The sequence below is a fragment of the Oxyura jamaicensis genome, chromosome 3 (genome assembly GCF_011077185.1).
Source record: "Oxyura jamaicensis isolate SHBP4307 breed ruddy duck chromosome 3, BPBGC_Ojam_1.0, whole genome shotgun sequence".
Taxonomy (NCBI): Eukaryota; Metazoa; Chordata; class Aves; order Anseriformes; family Anatidae; genus Oxyura; species Oxyura jamaicensis.
Window position 1 is genome coordinate 25,399,165 of NC_048895.1, and position 14,259 is coordinate 25,413,423.

General features: G+C 46.3%; 1 long non-coding RNA gene across 1 annotated transcript in view; it reads right to left on the reverse strand.

Moving 5' to 3' along the window:
* LOC118164757 overlaps nucleotides 1–7,371 on the reverse strand; it is a 16,393-nt gene extending 9,022 nt beyond the window's left edge. Inside the window, exon 1 of the long non-coding RNA XR_004749658.1 lies at nucleotides 5,115–7,371. This is a non-coding gene — a long non-coding RNA (uncharacterized LOC118164757). The remainder of the gene's footprint in view (nucleotides 1–5,114) is intronic.
* Nucleotides 7,372–14,259: the final 6,888 nt, after the last annotated feature.

A 14,259-nucleotide genomic window follows, 5' to 3' on the forward strand; every position in this document is an offset into this window, starting at 1 on the left:
GGAAAGAAAGAAAGAAAGAAAGAAAGAAAGAAAGAAAGAAAGAAAGAAAGAAAGAAAGAAAGAAAGAAAGAAAGAAAGAAAGAAAGAAAGAAAGAAAGAAAGAAAGAAAGAAAGAAAGAAAGAAAGAAAGAAAGAAAGAAAGAGTGCTGGGTGTTCTAGAGGAAAGCAGAACCTCTGTGGGTTAGATCATCCATTGACAACTGTCCTTGCTTATCCACACCAGGAGCAAAAAAGCAGGGCTAGGTGGTATGTCACCAAAGGATGCTGCTTCTTTTATCAGATCTCCCAGAACAAAGGAGCCTATATATGGCTGCTTTTGAGAGTACTTGACAATTGTTTCTTTTCTTTCTTTTCTACTTCTCCAGCAATCCAACAGACAATAAATTCTGTCTTGGTAAAGCTGAGCCATTAAGATATAGCGCGATAGTTACTGAACTTGACCAAGACAGCACAGCAGAGCATTATTTTGCATTTGCTCATATGTATAGATACATATGAATTCGGTTAAAATTTCCCTCTCAGACATTAAAGATGCATCTGCTTTTAAATTTCCAATATTGTTTTGCTTGCTCATAAAGACAGTTACTATTTTTTATGAGGAACACTATCCATGTGACTGCGGCATATATTTATTATTGAGTTTTCTGCTATAAAGGGCTCAGTTAAAATTCATTTAATGTAAGGGGTAAAGCATTAGTGTGACCGGTGGAAGGCAAACCAGAAAGAAATGTCATGCATAGGTGTGTATTCATACATGACTTGCTATAAAATACAACCTAAAATACGAGAGGAAGAATGTTGCTATAATTAAAAACAAAGGACTGGAAGCAAGAATATCTGGTTTCTGCTTTTGGCTGTGTCACAGACGCTCTGTGTGGCTATGGAAGTATCACTTCTCTCTCCCTTGGGTTTCCCCATCTGGAAAACGATCTAATGATACCTTCCAAAAAGGTGCTTGGGAAGCATGACTCATTAATATTTGTAAATATCCTGGGATCAAAGGGCCCGCAGATATACGACGTACCATATGATTATGCTGCTGTTCTTTGCCAATTTCCCTTCGCTGTGAGGATGAGATCTTTGTATTTATTGCTTGACTCAGAAAAAGGCCCCGTGGGACTCCGTGTTTTTATTGACTCCAGATGAAGTTTTCTCATGTTTACAAATAAAGCGATAACTTACTGACCCCCAATGCCCACCGTGTGAGCCCAGCCTTGCATCTGGCTCCAAGAGGGGTTCATCCTGGTGCATGGCAATAATCAAAATGCTACATTTCTGGTGAGCAGAATCGGCTTTCTATCTCATGGACGGCTCCTGTGGGGCTGGCACAGAGGGTGGGTTCCAGGAGTAAGCAGACCCAGGCAGGCACAGGGAGCTCAGCTCTGCTGTAAGGAGTGCTCATGGCTACAGATATTTTTGCAAAACTTGACGTGATGCTGTTCTAGTAATGGTTGGTCCTGTGTTCCCTGTCCTGGGATGCAGTTTACAGTTCCTCTTATGAGGCAAATCACTTCTGCAGCTGCTTCGCAGTGGGGATGTTTCAGAGCTAGAAGAGGCAGAGAGCAGCTCCTGCAAAATATTTTCTCTAGCTGAAGGGAACATATCACCAAACCAAAATGGTGCTGCAGATAGTTGAAAAACAGGGTTGTAAACTTGCAGTTTACACATTGGAGTGTGTGAGAAATTCTGAGTGCGTTGGAGTCCACTGGTAGATAACAATTCCAGAGAGTGATTCTGCACAGCTGCAATCAAAGCATGTCATCAGCCCTTAAAATACAAAATTTACTCCAAAATTTACTTACGGTTACTTTGTTCTCCAGGGAAAGCTGAAAGAGTGCAGTCTGGTAAAATGAACAGGTAGCTTTTGGTTACTGGAACACTCACATCTTTTGGAGATGCATAGAAACTGTGTTTTGCTTAAAAGAAAGTGCTTGAGCAATTCCGAGACAGCTGCATTTCTCCAAATGCACCGTACAACCCATTGGAGAAGAAAGAAGTCTGGTGGCCTAAAGCCAACATTTGCTAAATTATGGGCAGGAGTTTTACTCAGGGGAAAACTGCTTTAGTTTGGGGTAATTTAAAAAAAAATATTATTCAAAAATGTTATCTTCATGGGAACAAGAGGTTGCAGGAGAGGCCAGGGCCGACCACTTTGAGCGGGAAATTATTAACGATTCTTATCTTCTGGAATTTGAGTAGATTTGGTTGGTGATCTTTATAGAACAATATTTATCTTTCCCTGATGGACTTTCTCTTTGTCTCCACCAGCTATCAGAATTATAACCTGGCGTTCTGCATGAGTGTGCTTGTAACTGTGAGCCGGGGGACCGGGGAGCAAAGACAATAGAATTATGGTTACGGTTGGCAAATTGTGAAGACTTTCTGTTTAAAGGTTGGTTGGTAATCACAGGAGATTGGGTTTTGTGATTACTAAAGGTCCTTCACTCCCCTTTCCCATGCGAGTCTTTGCCTGTGCAGAGCTGCAAGAAAGTGCATGGAGTGAGACTTCCATTTTTTTTTTTTTTTTTAATGCTATTAATATGAGTTAAGATTTCAGTGTGTTTTTCTCCGCTGTTTATGTTGTTTCTGTGTTTACAAGAGGAAAACCACAATTGTTCTTTGGAGATCTTCTGAAGTTTAAAACTCTCACTCAAATTCATATCTTCCTCAATCTCTCAACTGCCCTGTACAAAGTTTCTCGTTTTCTTCTCTTCCTACACCACCTTATCTGTCCTTCCTCACTGTGCTATCTTGTCCCATAAATACCCCAGAATCTATATGTTTGTACGACTTCAACTATTTTTCTTACACTATCTCGAGCTATTCCTGCTGCATATGCAATAGTAAACAATGATAGCACAAAGTGATGGTGTTTTTTAGTCTTTGTATATAAATATGTCTAATCCCAGTTGTTGGGAGAAGTTGCTCTTCCCTTCCTTGCTTGAAAACTGGTTGTGTATGGGCTAGCAGTGCGCAAATTGTCCTGCCCCAGAGGAAATCAGTGCTGGATTCCTTACCAGATAGGCCAGAGATACACCAAAAATTTAACTTATCACCAGCGGGGCCGTGCTGTCCCTGTTACAGCCAGGTCTGTGCACCCGTATTGCTTTATTCCAAGCGTGGTGGTGGTGGTGTGCAGTCCGCAGGCCAGACCACACGCTGCTCTGTTGTATTGATAGGCATACCGGAGACCTTCTGGAGAGAAGCCTGGGCTGTACTTGTCCTGATGAACCACCTTCTTCTGAAAGAGTGGACTGGGGCTGAGGGGAGCTTCAGCAGGAATTGACAAGGTTATTTTGGCAGGCAGATATTGCCAGAGAGATAGAGGCATCATATATATATATATATATATATATATTTGGTGTCTCCAGTTTTCTTAGGTTCTCTCTGAGTTTACAGCTCTCTGCAACTCAAGTATAACCCTGTTTTCTTCTTCTTTAGGGCAAGTCCTGTACACACAAAGAAAATGCTCAGAGTAGCTTCAGCATGCACAGGGTCAGGGCTTCTAATGGCCTAATGGGATCTGGGGAGCACAAGAAATATGAGGTGCAAGGCCAGTTGCATATCACTCTGGAATTTTTCTATCTTCTCGCAGCTAAAATGCATTCCCTGGAAAGCCCAACTAACACGCTCCTCCATTAGCTGCATGTTAATTATTACCAGCTATCTCAGAAACGGAAATCTTCGCTCATTTTTCTCCTTAAACCCTATCTTCAGCAGCAAACGTCTCTCTTCGGAGGGTGGCTGGCAGGAGAGGTCAGGGGACAGAGGCCGTTCCTTTGAGTTAGTACTCCAGTAACTGGCTTCTTAGTAGTAACAACAACAACAACAATACTAATAAGTTATTTATTAGCAATCTATTTCTGCCGGGGTTACGACCGTGCTGTCAGAGTGCACAGGTAATGGGATCGTGCTTCTACTTCCAGCCATGACTCATGCAAAGCATGAGGTAACGTTCAAGTGAATTAATGACGTTCCCATTCACACGCCTGCCCAAAGGCTCTCCGTAGCTCTTTGATGCTGTTGAGTCTTTCCTAGAGTGGCCTTTGCAGGCAGAGGCTTCCTTGGCTTGGATGACGGTGATCACCCAGCCTTTATTTTCCTGCTAGCATCAGCCAAATGAAGAGGCATTCCTCATTGCTCCCCTCATCCAGGATGAAAGTCATGCCCTGCTGAAGGGCTATTTTAATCCTGCATGCCTCCAGGCAGGTGAGCGGATGCCGTCGTGATCTTTGTCTGTATCTCACCTCCAGAATTCAAAGTAGCCAGAAACCCCGGTCAGAATTGGGCCAGGCTGTAGCAAGGGCCGAGCGCCCGTGTGACCAGCAGGGGGGAGTGTGGGCAGCACGAAAATGCCGTGGCTTTGCTGCTAGGGGAGAAAACAAGCGACCAAACATGGTCCAAGGGTCTGCAGGCTGGTGACGGGGTTCTCCTCTGCTTCCCTTTCCCACTGCCCCACAGTCCTGGGGCTTGACCTTGGCAAGCTGCTGTCCTCAGGAGTTACCTCGCCAGCCCCAAAGTTGTCTTTAGCTACCCAAATATTTGCCTCTGACCCAGGTCTGTGGGAGCTGCAAAGCCATTCTCTGGGGCCGAGTGGAGAGATGGGCGTTTCCAGGGTCTTTCTCCAGGCACATCTCATGGGATTACAGTCTTGGTGCAGGGCTGGAGGAGTGCGGAGAGTTGGGCGCATGGGGATGGGCAGGGCGGCATGGAGTGCCCCGTGAGGACTTGAACCTCATAGAAAGCAGGAACAAAGGTAGTGGAGCAGCCTGCTGCTGTGGCTGCATAGATGAGAAGGAAAAGAAGCCATCAGGAAGGGGTTCACTACTGGATGTGGAGAGAAACAGCACGGACTGATGAGCAGAAAGGTGCAAATCCCTAACACAATGAGTGCAAGCAACAAATACACCCGCAGAATCCATCAATTTTTTATAAAAGCACAGATTCAGAAACATAGGGCAGAAGGAACTGCTGTGACCACCTCATCTGATCTGTGTAACACCTGCCAAAGGATCTTCCTGAGTGCGTCTCTGTTTGAATTAAGAAGAAACACTGAAGCTCTTTTCTAGAAAAAAAAAAGTGACTGAAAAATATCCAGCTGTCAAGAAACCCACCAGTGTTTCTTGCAGTTTTCCCCAATGACCAAATGATGGCCAAATCACCCATGACCTGCTCTTTCACCCCTCAAGCAGGCTGCATCCTGGCAGCTCTGAAGCCTGGCACCTTTTGAGTGCTGCAGTCATCCTCTGGCTCTTCTCAGCGCCCTCCCGGCTCCTTCCTGCCCAGCTCACAGCGCCTGGGCTGCACGCAGTGATCCCAACAGCAGTTGTCTTGGTGTGAAAGGCTGGGATAATGCAACCTCCCTTTTCCTGTTTGATATTTCCTGTTTGTACAGCCCGGGATCTTGTTACCCTTGACACTGGATTTCACACTGGCACATATATCCATGACCTCCAAGTCCTCTCCAGATTTCAGGTTTGCGTTGGTAGAAATCCCCTGTTGTCAGGAGGTCTCCTGTTTTGTTCCACAGCTGTGATTCACACGTTTCTGCATTAAAATGCATATTGTTTGCAAGAGCCCAGGTAACCCATGTTGTTCTGCACCAAAGAGATATATATCCTCTTCATTACTTTGTAGTTCCGTCTTTGTGCCATCTTCAGGCTTCAGTGGGAATAATCTTGTGCGTCTTACTGAGTTTGATTTGAAGGGGCTGCACCAAAAACAGCACCTGCCAAATGGTGACTCTTAGCTTACAGTGTCATATCCTGAGATGCACTAGTTAGCCAGTGTTTAATCCAGTTAATGAGATCCATGCTTGTTTTATGTCACCCTATGCCATGAACTAAAATGCCCTGAAGAAGTCCAAGTAAATTACATCAACCCTGGTAACCTCTTTCATGCAAACTTGTAATCTCACTGAAAAAAAAGCTGTCATTATTCTAATTCGATCCATTTTCTACGTTACCTAGGCTCACTGATGTGAATTGTACTATCCCTTTTAATTCATTCTCATTAATTCTTGCCTCAGTCCATTTGCCTACGCCGCCCTGCAGCCATACACTTACCTGCATCACGTTTGCAGTCATAGAAATGATTGGAAAGGACACTGGAGAACTGGAGGCCAGCCTCCTGGTTGGAGCAGGACCTTCAGCAATGCTCGATCAGGTCAGCTTGGCTCTGTAGGGCTGAATACTGACGAGCTTGGGACTGAAGGCTCCACCAGCTCTCTGGGTATCTTGCTGCAGTGCTACACAAGCTCCTGTGTTTGCTCATTTTAATACTGGCACAATGCCACTTTGCTTCTAGACCTATGAAACCTGTTTCCCAAAACTTATCAAAGTCATTCACAGTCTTTTTTGCCAGCTCTTTTAACATTTTAATGCTTTGAAAAGTTGGCTATTTTTTTTTTCTTTTTGTCTCTTGAATCTAAATTGCTGCCTTTGGACTTCTTACACTTCTGTTAATTTTTTTTTTTAAAGTTTCCTAAGATTCCAATTGAGAAGGAAATCTACGTCGTCACTGTTCAAAGTCTAGACTCATCATATTCATTGGCTACATCTGCATTCTTTGAATCATTGCTGGATATTTATTTTGCCACTATTTCTGTGTAGAAATGGACCAGAACTGCTTTATGATATCCTTTGTTTTGACTCGGTTTAAAAAAGACATCTTATTGTCCTTAAATCTATTGTCCACAAATGTATTCCTGTCCTCTGGTCAATTTTCTGCAGTTGAAATCAATTAAATTAGCTGTCACATTAGTTATTGTTGTTGGCTTCTCTCTTCCCCCTCATATCTCCATATACACAAATCCATACAGAGAGCACATCTGCGTATTTGATATTTAATTTTTGCAACAGCTTTATTTTCCCTCTAACCAAACTTCTTTCTCAGTTGTGATATTTCAGCACCAAGAAAACCTCCAGTTTCCCAACTGTTCCATTTCTTCTATTTGCGTTTCTCTCCCAGCTGATTTAGCCCAAAGCTGAATGTTTTCAGCTTCAGAAACTGGCCCTTTTAAAACTCCGTGTTTGGACATTAGCAGCTTGGACTTTATTCTGTTTGCCCATAACAAGTCACACTAGTTTGGCTCTGATCAATAACTCATTTTTAGTTCTGTAGCTAGTAGTCTTCCTCTGGCTCAGAATACCAACAGGGAATGAGTTTCTATTGAAGGAAGGTGTTTTGGGATGTCCACCGTGACCCCTCCTATGCCACTCTGCCTCAGTTTTGCCTGCAGATGTGCGGTGGCTGTCGTGGCATCACCTCCCATGCTGGTGTAAGCGTTGTCTGAGCTGCTCGATGCAATATACGCACGGCTCACAATTCTCCTTGCTCACAGCAGGCTGCTCTGCTCTTAATGCTGCTGTGCTTTGGACTCGGACTTGTTCCTTTGGGACAGGAGCGGCCAGCAAATGAACTGCCCTGGATAATTTTTGCCCCTGTTTGCCAGCAGGTGACTGTCCCCGAGGTGTCAGCAGTGACAGAGCTCAGGCCATCTCCTGTGGGACGGCGCAGTGTTGCTGTGCTGGCTGCCTCCAGCTGTGCGCTTGGGTGCCTTTGGCTAAGTGCTGCCCAGCAGCGGGCAGGGACCTCCCCGTGGCCGTGTCCTGATTCTTGTCTGGTCTCTTCTAACTGGGCCACATCCACCATAGGCTAACGCTCCTGGTGAGGGGAGAGAGACCTTCAGAGACCTTTGCTCCCCCAGCAGCTGGGTACATGCAGGCAGGATGCAGGAGAGAAGTGCTGGCACAATCCCAGTGAGACACAGACCTGGGAGAACAGGCAGCCAACAGCCACTTCCTAAACTGCGTGCACGTCGCTGGAGAACAACGCAGCCGGCTCAGGACACCTCAGCAGCTGCTTAGCGAGCCTTGACTCATCCGAGTACGCCAAATTTCGACTAGATGAAATCGGCACTGGCTGATGCAGCTCCTCCATTCCCACTGCCCAGTCCAGGGCAAAGTGAAAGGCAAGCATTTTTGACCGAAACCTGGCACAAGGCACCAGCCACCAGCCTCAGCTCTGTGCGCCATAGGATGCTGTCCAGCGGTGAGGCCAGCCCGCACACGGCCTGCACCTGGTCAAGGATGAAAATTATTAATGGAGACAACTCCCTTGGCAACCTTTTCGTTCTCCAACCTTTCATTCTGGCACAGGTTACATTGCGTCCTGGCTGGTTGTCCTCTTCTCATGAGACCCTCCAGGCACAGTCACAAACCTCTCCTCCATCCTGGGCAGGACAGGAACATAGGTACGCACACAGGGGAGGTGTTCATCACTGAAAGAACCGAAGTGCATCACAACTGAGGTTTTGCTGTCAGCCCTTTCCTCTCAAAGACTTCAAAGGCACCTTCCTTTTGAACAGACAAGGCCAGCTAGATCACAGACGCAAGTGCAGCTTCAGTAGAGCTCTGCAGCTGGAGCCACTTGCCATTGCAAGGTCCTTCTGCTGAGTACGCCAAAGCCACAAAGGATCAAAGGGAACTTCCTGAGTGAAATGCAGTGAAATGGGTCAGTGTGCAATGGACAGAGCAAGCAGAAGTGTCCGAGAAGGGACCGCTGGTCTCCAGAGCAGGGCTAGCTAGGCGGACACGGTCTTGCATGAAGCACTCTTAGAGTTTGGTGCCTGGTTTCATTTGCTTAATTGTTTGTTTTCACAGATAGCATTGGGTTGTGCAATCATTTTCTTTGAAAACAGGGATTCAGCTCACATTATTTCAACAACTGAGCTGATGTTGAGTGAAGCAAATGCTGTTTTGCTGGCAAGCCCAGTCCCCATCCAGTGTCATGTACTCAGGATGTTGTCTCAGAGAATGGTTGTCTTGTCCTGAAGTCAGGCGAGTCCTGGGGCCCCAACCCAGCACTGTGCCTTGCACCCGGGAGATGTGATAGACCTCTCCCCCCTCTACTGAAATGAAATGAAATGAAACAAAACGAAATGAAACAAAATGAAATGAAACGAAACAAAACAAAATAAATAAAATAAATTAAAATAGTGGCACTAACTCAGCCGGCTTCTCTTCTCTTATATTTGCAAGGTGTCTGGCTCAAGACTTGGGCTATCCAGGAATAAATGCATTGCTTTAAGAGATGTTTTATGTCTCACTTTCCAAGAAAACAAGCTGCAAGGACCAGGAAGTGTGTTTGGAGCAAGGACGGTGCCTTTTCCTTTGCCTCACATCACAACGAGAAGAAAGCACTGCCCTGTGCAGGTCTGGATCACTGCCCTGATGGTCCTGCACGGCCCTGGACACAACGCAGACAGATAAGATGTTAGGGGATAAGATGCTAGCACACCCACAACATAGCTGTCCTGAAATGTCCAGGAAGGGGATGAGATGAAGCCACACTGCATTTTTTTGGTTCCAGAACAGAAATAATACATTACATTCACTGGAAATTTGCAAACTCATATCCCTTCCTCGGTCCTCCATGCTTTTGAAGAATTAACATGGCCCCTTAGGGAGAAAAATAATGTAAATGGGAATACAGACAATATTGAAAAGTAACTTTACTCTGTCAAACTATAGATGTCAGAAGTTAAGCTCTTTGACCTATAGCTTAGTTCCAGAAAAAAACACTTTTTGGATGAACAGAAAATAAGCTGGAAATGATGAAACCGATCATATGTTTGAACTTTAATTTTGTTGATGGAAGGCAGTTGTATGAATAGCTGTCCCCACAGTTTTTGTTTTAAATCTTCTGGGCTTTTAATGTTGACCTTTCTGTGAATTGGTGACATCATAAAACCTGTTACCCAGTTCATATTTTGCCAACCTTCTTCAAAAGTAGTTTTATTTATGAATATCATTTTTGTAAGAAAGAGGGTATTTCTGGCATCTCAGGCATCTTAAGCTCTGACTATGTTTTGTCCTGCTGGTGTAAAAGGGGTTTTCCCAGAACTGACACTAGCGAAGTGTTGTCTCGAGTTGAGGCTGTTTGGACCAAAGTTCCTGCCTCCAAGATTTGCCCTAAGAACTTTGTTTCGAAATTCGGAGAGGAAAAAGGAATTTTGGAAATTATTCTTTGTAAGGAGGAGGCTGATGATCTTGGCTGAGGATGAGGAAGGCTGTCTCTTAAATTCTCGAGAAACGCTGTATGGGCTGCATTTCAGATCCAGAGCTGAGAAGCACTCCCCCAAGGGACCGAGAGCTGGAGAACTTAGGAACCTCCTCATAGTCTCTTTGCCCTTGTTGTGATCTTTTTTCTAGCTGGAGTCTTGCCCGGCTGCTTTTGGGTGTGAAGGTGTGGCTCCGGGCAGACAGCCACCAAGGTGTGTGGGCATCTGTAAGGTCCAGACACAGAAGGAATTTAAGAAAACTCCCCTGCTTTGAGCAACCCGATGTGCTCTCAGGAAATTGCTCACTGGACTGTGTTCAATATGTTCTGCTTAAGGTCCTGACTAAACTGAAATACTATCTTGTGTAAACTGCGATTCAAAAAAGTTATCAAATTGCCATTTATCCAAAACAATTTGTTGAAGACTGTTATTTAAAAAAATAATAAATTGCATGTTTTTTTGGAGTGGTGAGCCAGACATTAATATAGCTCTGAGATGGAAGCTTTACCATTGTATCTATGGTTTGTGGTTTACGCGTCAGATAACGATCTAGTTTCAATATGGAAATATTTAACTGGCATCCAGTTATAGATCTGATTGATTGCAACTTCCTTCGGTCGGGTTTTATAACCCGCCTGGTAGAGCGGGCAGGATTTCTTGAAAGGCTTGGGCAGTCACGGAGGTGAGCGTGGGACGGTCACGAGCGACTTGTGGGAACGGGGTGGGAGGAGGACATGGTGCAAGGAGGTCTTCAGTCATCCGTGGGGAAGTGGCGTCTGGGGACGGGGAGGTTCCCTGCTTCACGCCCTAATTACTGGGGAAGAGGCATGGGCGTTGCTTTGGTGCACATACATTTCATGCCCCTCTGCTACCCTGGGATGGGGAACTCCAGACGGCTGGCTGGTAGATTTCCCCGGCTTTTCACCCTAAGGAAGAAATAACTCCCAAACCTCCCCCTTTTGCTGGAGAGGGGCATTAGGGTCTCTGACGGAAAAAGGAGGTTTCTGCATTTCTGCTCTAGTTTCTTCCTTCTCGGGGAGCACTCGTGAGGGGCCTGAGCAAAGCTGTGATTTGTCACAAGGCATATCCATGCTCCTGTTGCTCTGGCCTCAGGATTTAATCTGACCATCAGATCTGTGGGCAGGAGGGAGTTTCTCCACGATCATGTAGATACCACTGGTCGGGGCTTGCTATCTTCGTCTTTGATGTGGAGCACTGACAGCTTCTGACAGTCGTGTGGGGCACGTGCTGCTGCCGGCCTTTGGGGACAACCTCATGCTCTTCTCTCTTTTTGTGGCACATCATATTTGTGGCGTTTGGCTGTTGGTACGGCTCTGAAGAGGTGTGAGGTGCTGGGAGGGACTTTGTGACTCATGGCACGTAGAATGGGTGTTTCGAGGGTTTCTCTGGACTGGAGACCCATTTAAATGTCCTTGCAGAGGACTGCACGTGCTGACTGTCCATCTTCTGTGTCCCTCCATTACTCATTCGATGCGTTGCTGGTGTGATTCTGATTTGATTGCTGTATTGGTTTATTTATTGCTCAAGTCCGTATCGTTAATGGACTCTTGATTTGTGGGGAGTGATAGGCACGCTTGAGTTTAGCTTTATTTTTCCTTAATAGTTACCAAAATGTGGAAGTCTGAGTCCAAACATGCCTTCACCAAGCAACCTGTGTCCAGCACCTGGGACAAACATCAAACGACCAACCTAAAACAGCAGAAGAGCTTTTCTGAAAACAGCCTTTGGCTCTTTGACCCCTGTCCATGAAAAACACCCACTCCCAGCACTGGGAGTGCGAAGTAAGAGCTCCAGGACAAATGATAATAAATGAGCCCCAGCGAATTCTCCCCTCCAGGAAATGATTTATTATGTAAGGCTGCCCCATCGGATGCTTCTCCTGGGACTGTGATGTAAGTGTAAGGTGAAGTACTTTCACAGTAACCGTGTGCATATTCCTACTGGCTCTATTCGCTGGGGACACATAAGTCGGGGTCAGGATGTCTGCACCCTCAGGCTGACGTTACGTGTAGTTCGGGCAGGAAAAAGCCTGTTTCAGCCCCTTGATCTCTCCGTAGATATTAAAGCAATCCTGCTGATAGCTGACGTCCTGTCCTGTTTCCTCCGCTTGTCACTGCCTCTGCTGCTTGCTGCAGAAGGACCAGATGAAGATACAGTGATGGAGATCAGCTGGAGAGTGAGGGAAGGGGAACAACTCCTCGCAACCTGCTACAGTTATAGACTACAGGAGAAGCAGCTGGCGTCCAGAATCAACCCGTGAGGATGACCTGAGTGATGCTGCTGCCTCTTGAGTGTTTCTGTCTTTTCAGGAGCTGAATCTTTCTGGACAAATTCCTGCGTGACAGAGGCAAGTGAAACTGCCAGTGGGTGGTGCATGGGCATCTCTAATGCTCGCAAGCGCAAGCCTCGCGCTCTGCCCGTGCCCGCTGCATGTATTCTATTTATACCACAGCAGAGGGAGCGTTGGCAAAGCATCTCAGAGGAGCCACCTTTTGTTATACCTACAGCTGCTCCCTTCCCTGTCCGTGCAACCAATGCAAAAATCATCACAGTATCGTGGATCGTGCAGTTAAGTGATTTGCTACCTTGTGACTGTGCCGCCACCGCCGCCGCCGTAGCCTGGTTTTGCATCGCTGTGGTTTCTTCTGGGGAAGGAAGCACCTGAAATACCCTAGGACTTTTGGGGTCAGCTCACCTGGCTGCTTCTCTCTACACCGCACTACATCCCAGCCTTTTTTTCCCTGCCTGCCAGGCGGCCCCACCGAGACGCTGCGCTTCCTCGCGCTGTTCTCCAGGCTCAGCGCTGAGGGACTGCTGGAAATCACTGAGCGAGCTGCGTGTTAAGAAATAGCTCTGGCACTAGGATGTTCAAAATTACTCTTTGTTTTCCTGACTTCTCTCCTAATTTAGATTATCCAAATCCAGATTCCCCCCAGACTTGCCCACGAGTTGGAATTCTAAGAAAATATTGTTTTGTTTCGTTTGTTTTTTAACGCCTGCATTTCTCACATTTCCTGTTCCAATTTCAAAGTGGGCCTGAGCTCCTCTACTAACACTGCTCTGGCTGTTATTTCGGGGACCTGAGAGAGGGGAGAAAAATAAACGATGTGCAGGGAATGTGATTCTTGGGTTTCCCCCTGTTCAGCCACAGGTTCCTCGAGGCGAGCCGGGGAAGTTACTGACATTCCTCCCTTTTCAGTTCAAATAGAGGGATGAGATGCAGGCTATTACTAGCACGGGGCAAGGTATTAAAAAATGGATGCCTAAATCTAGGCTCCTAAATTTGTATTTTGAGCCCCTAATACGGGCTTGATCCTGTGCCCTTTGAAGTCGCTGCCAAAGCTGCTCCTGAATTCAGTCTGTAAGATGAAGTCCTAAATTACGGTCAGGTTCTTCCAAGTTCTCCGCGCCTCACATCACAGCTCCAAATCAGTCGTCACTCAGCCTCCTTGCAAATCACGCGTCCTACTTGCTGCGGCGCCTAAACATGGAGCTCGTGCTTTTAGGTGTTCCCTTTTTAAAATCCTGCCCCCTGATTCCGTCTTCCTTTCTGCCTCGGCAGCCCATCGACGCGAGGAAGACACCGAGGCTCATGAAGCAGCGTAGCCACGACACGCACCGATCTGCTTTTTTGGGTGAGCGGTACGTAGCACGAACACCGCGGATTCTGTAGCAATGTCAGCATCTCCCGTCCCCGTATTTATTACGGTGTAACTCTAACGTGGGAGGCACATGAGTGTCCCCGCTTGTGCCAGAATTCGTGCAAGTACATGACCGCTTGCACAAACTTCACACGCGCCGCTCTCCTGGTAGCAGGATGTTGGCAGGTGGGAAGATCACAGGATCCAGACGAAACGTAAGACGAGCTGAGCAATCCTGTAGCGGTAATTTTAGAAGCTGGGTTCTGTACATTATTTACAGTACATTGTAGCTCCATGGGGGCAAGGCTCCCCCTCCCCACTGGCGGATTTAATCTTTTCTCTTGGGTTTCTGTGGGGGACTTTCCAAAGTGCAGCAGCCGTGGGGATTTCATCCTTCCAGAGGAGTGTGAAAGCTACAAGTTATTTGCAGCAGAGCTACGTTCATTCATAAAATGTTCACCTAGCGGGAGGGAAAAAGGCCCCTCAGGAAAAAAAAAAGCCCCCTTCTACCAAATGTGGGGAAAAAAAAAGCAA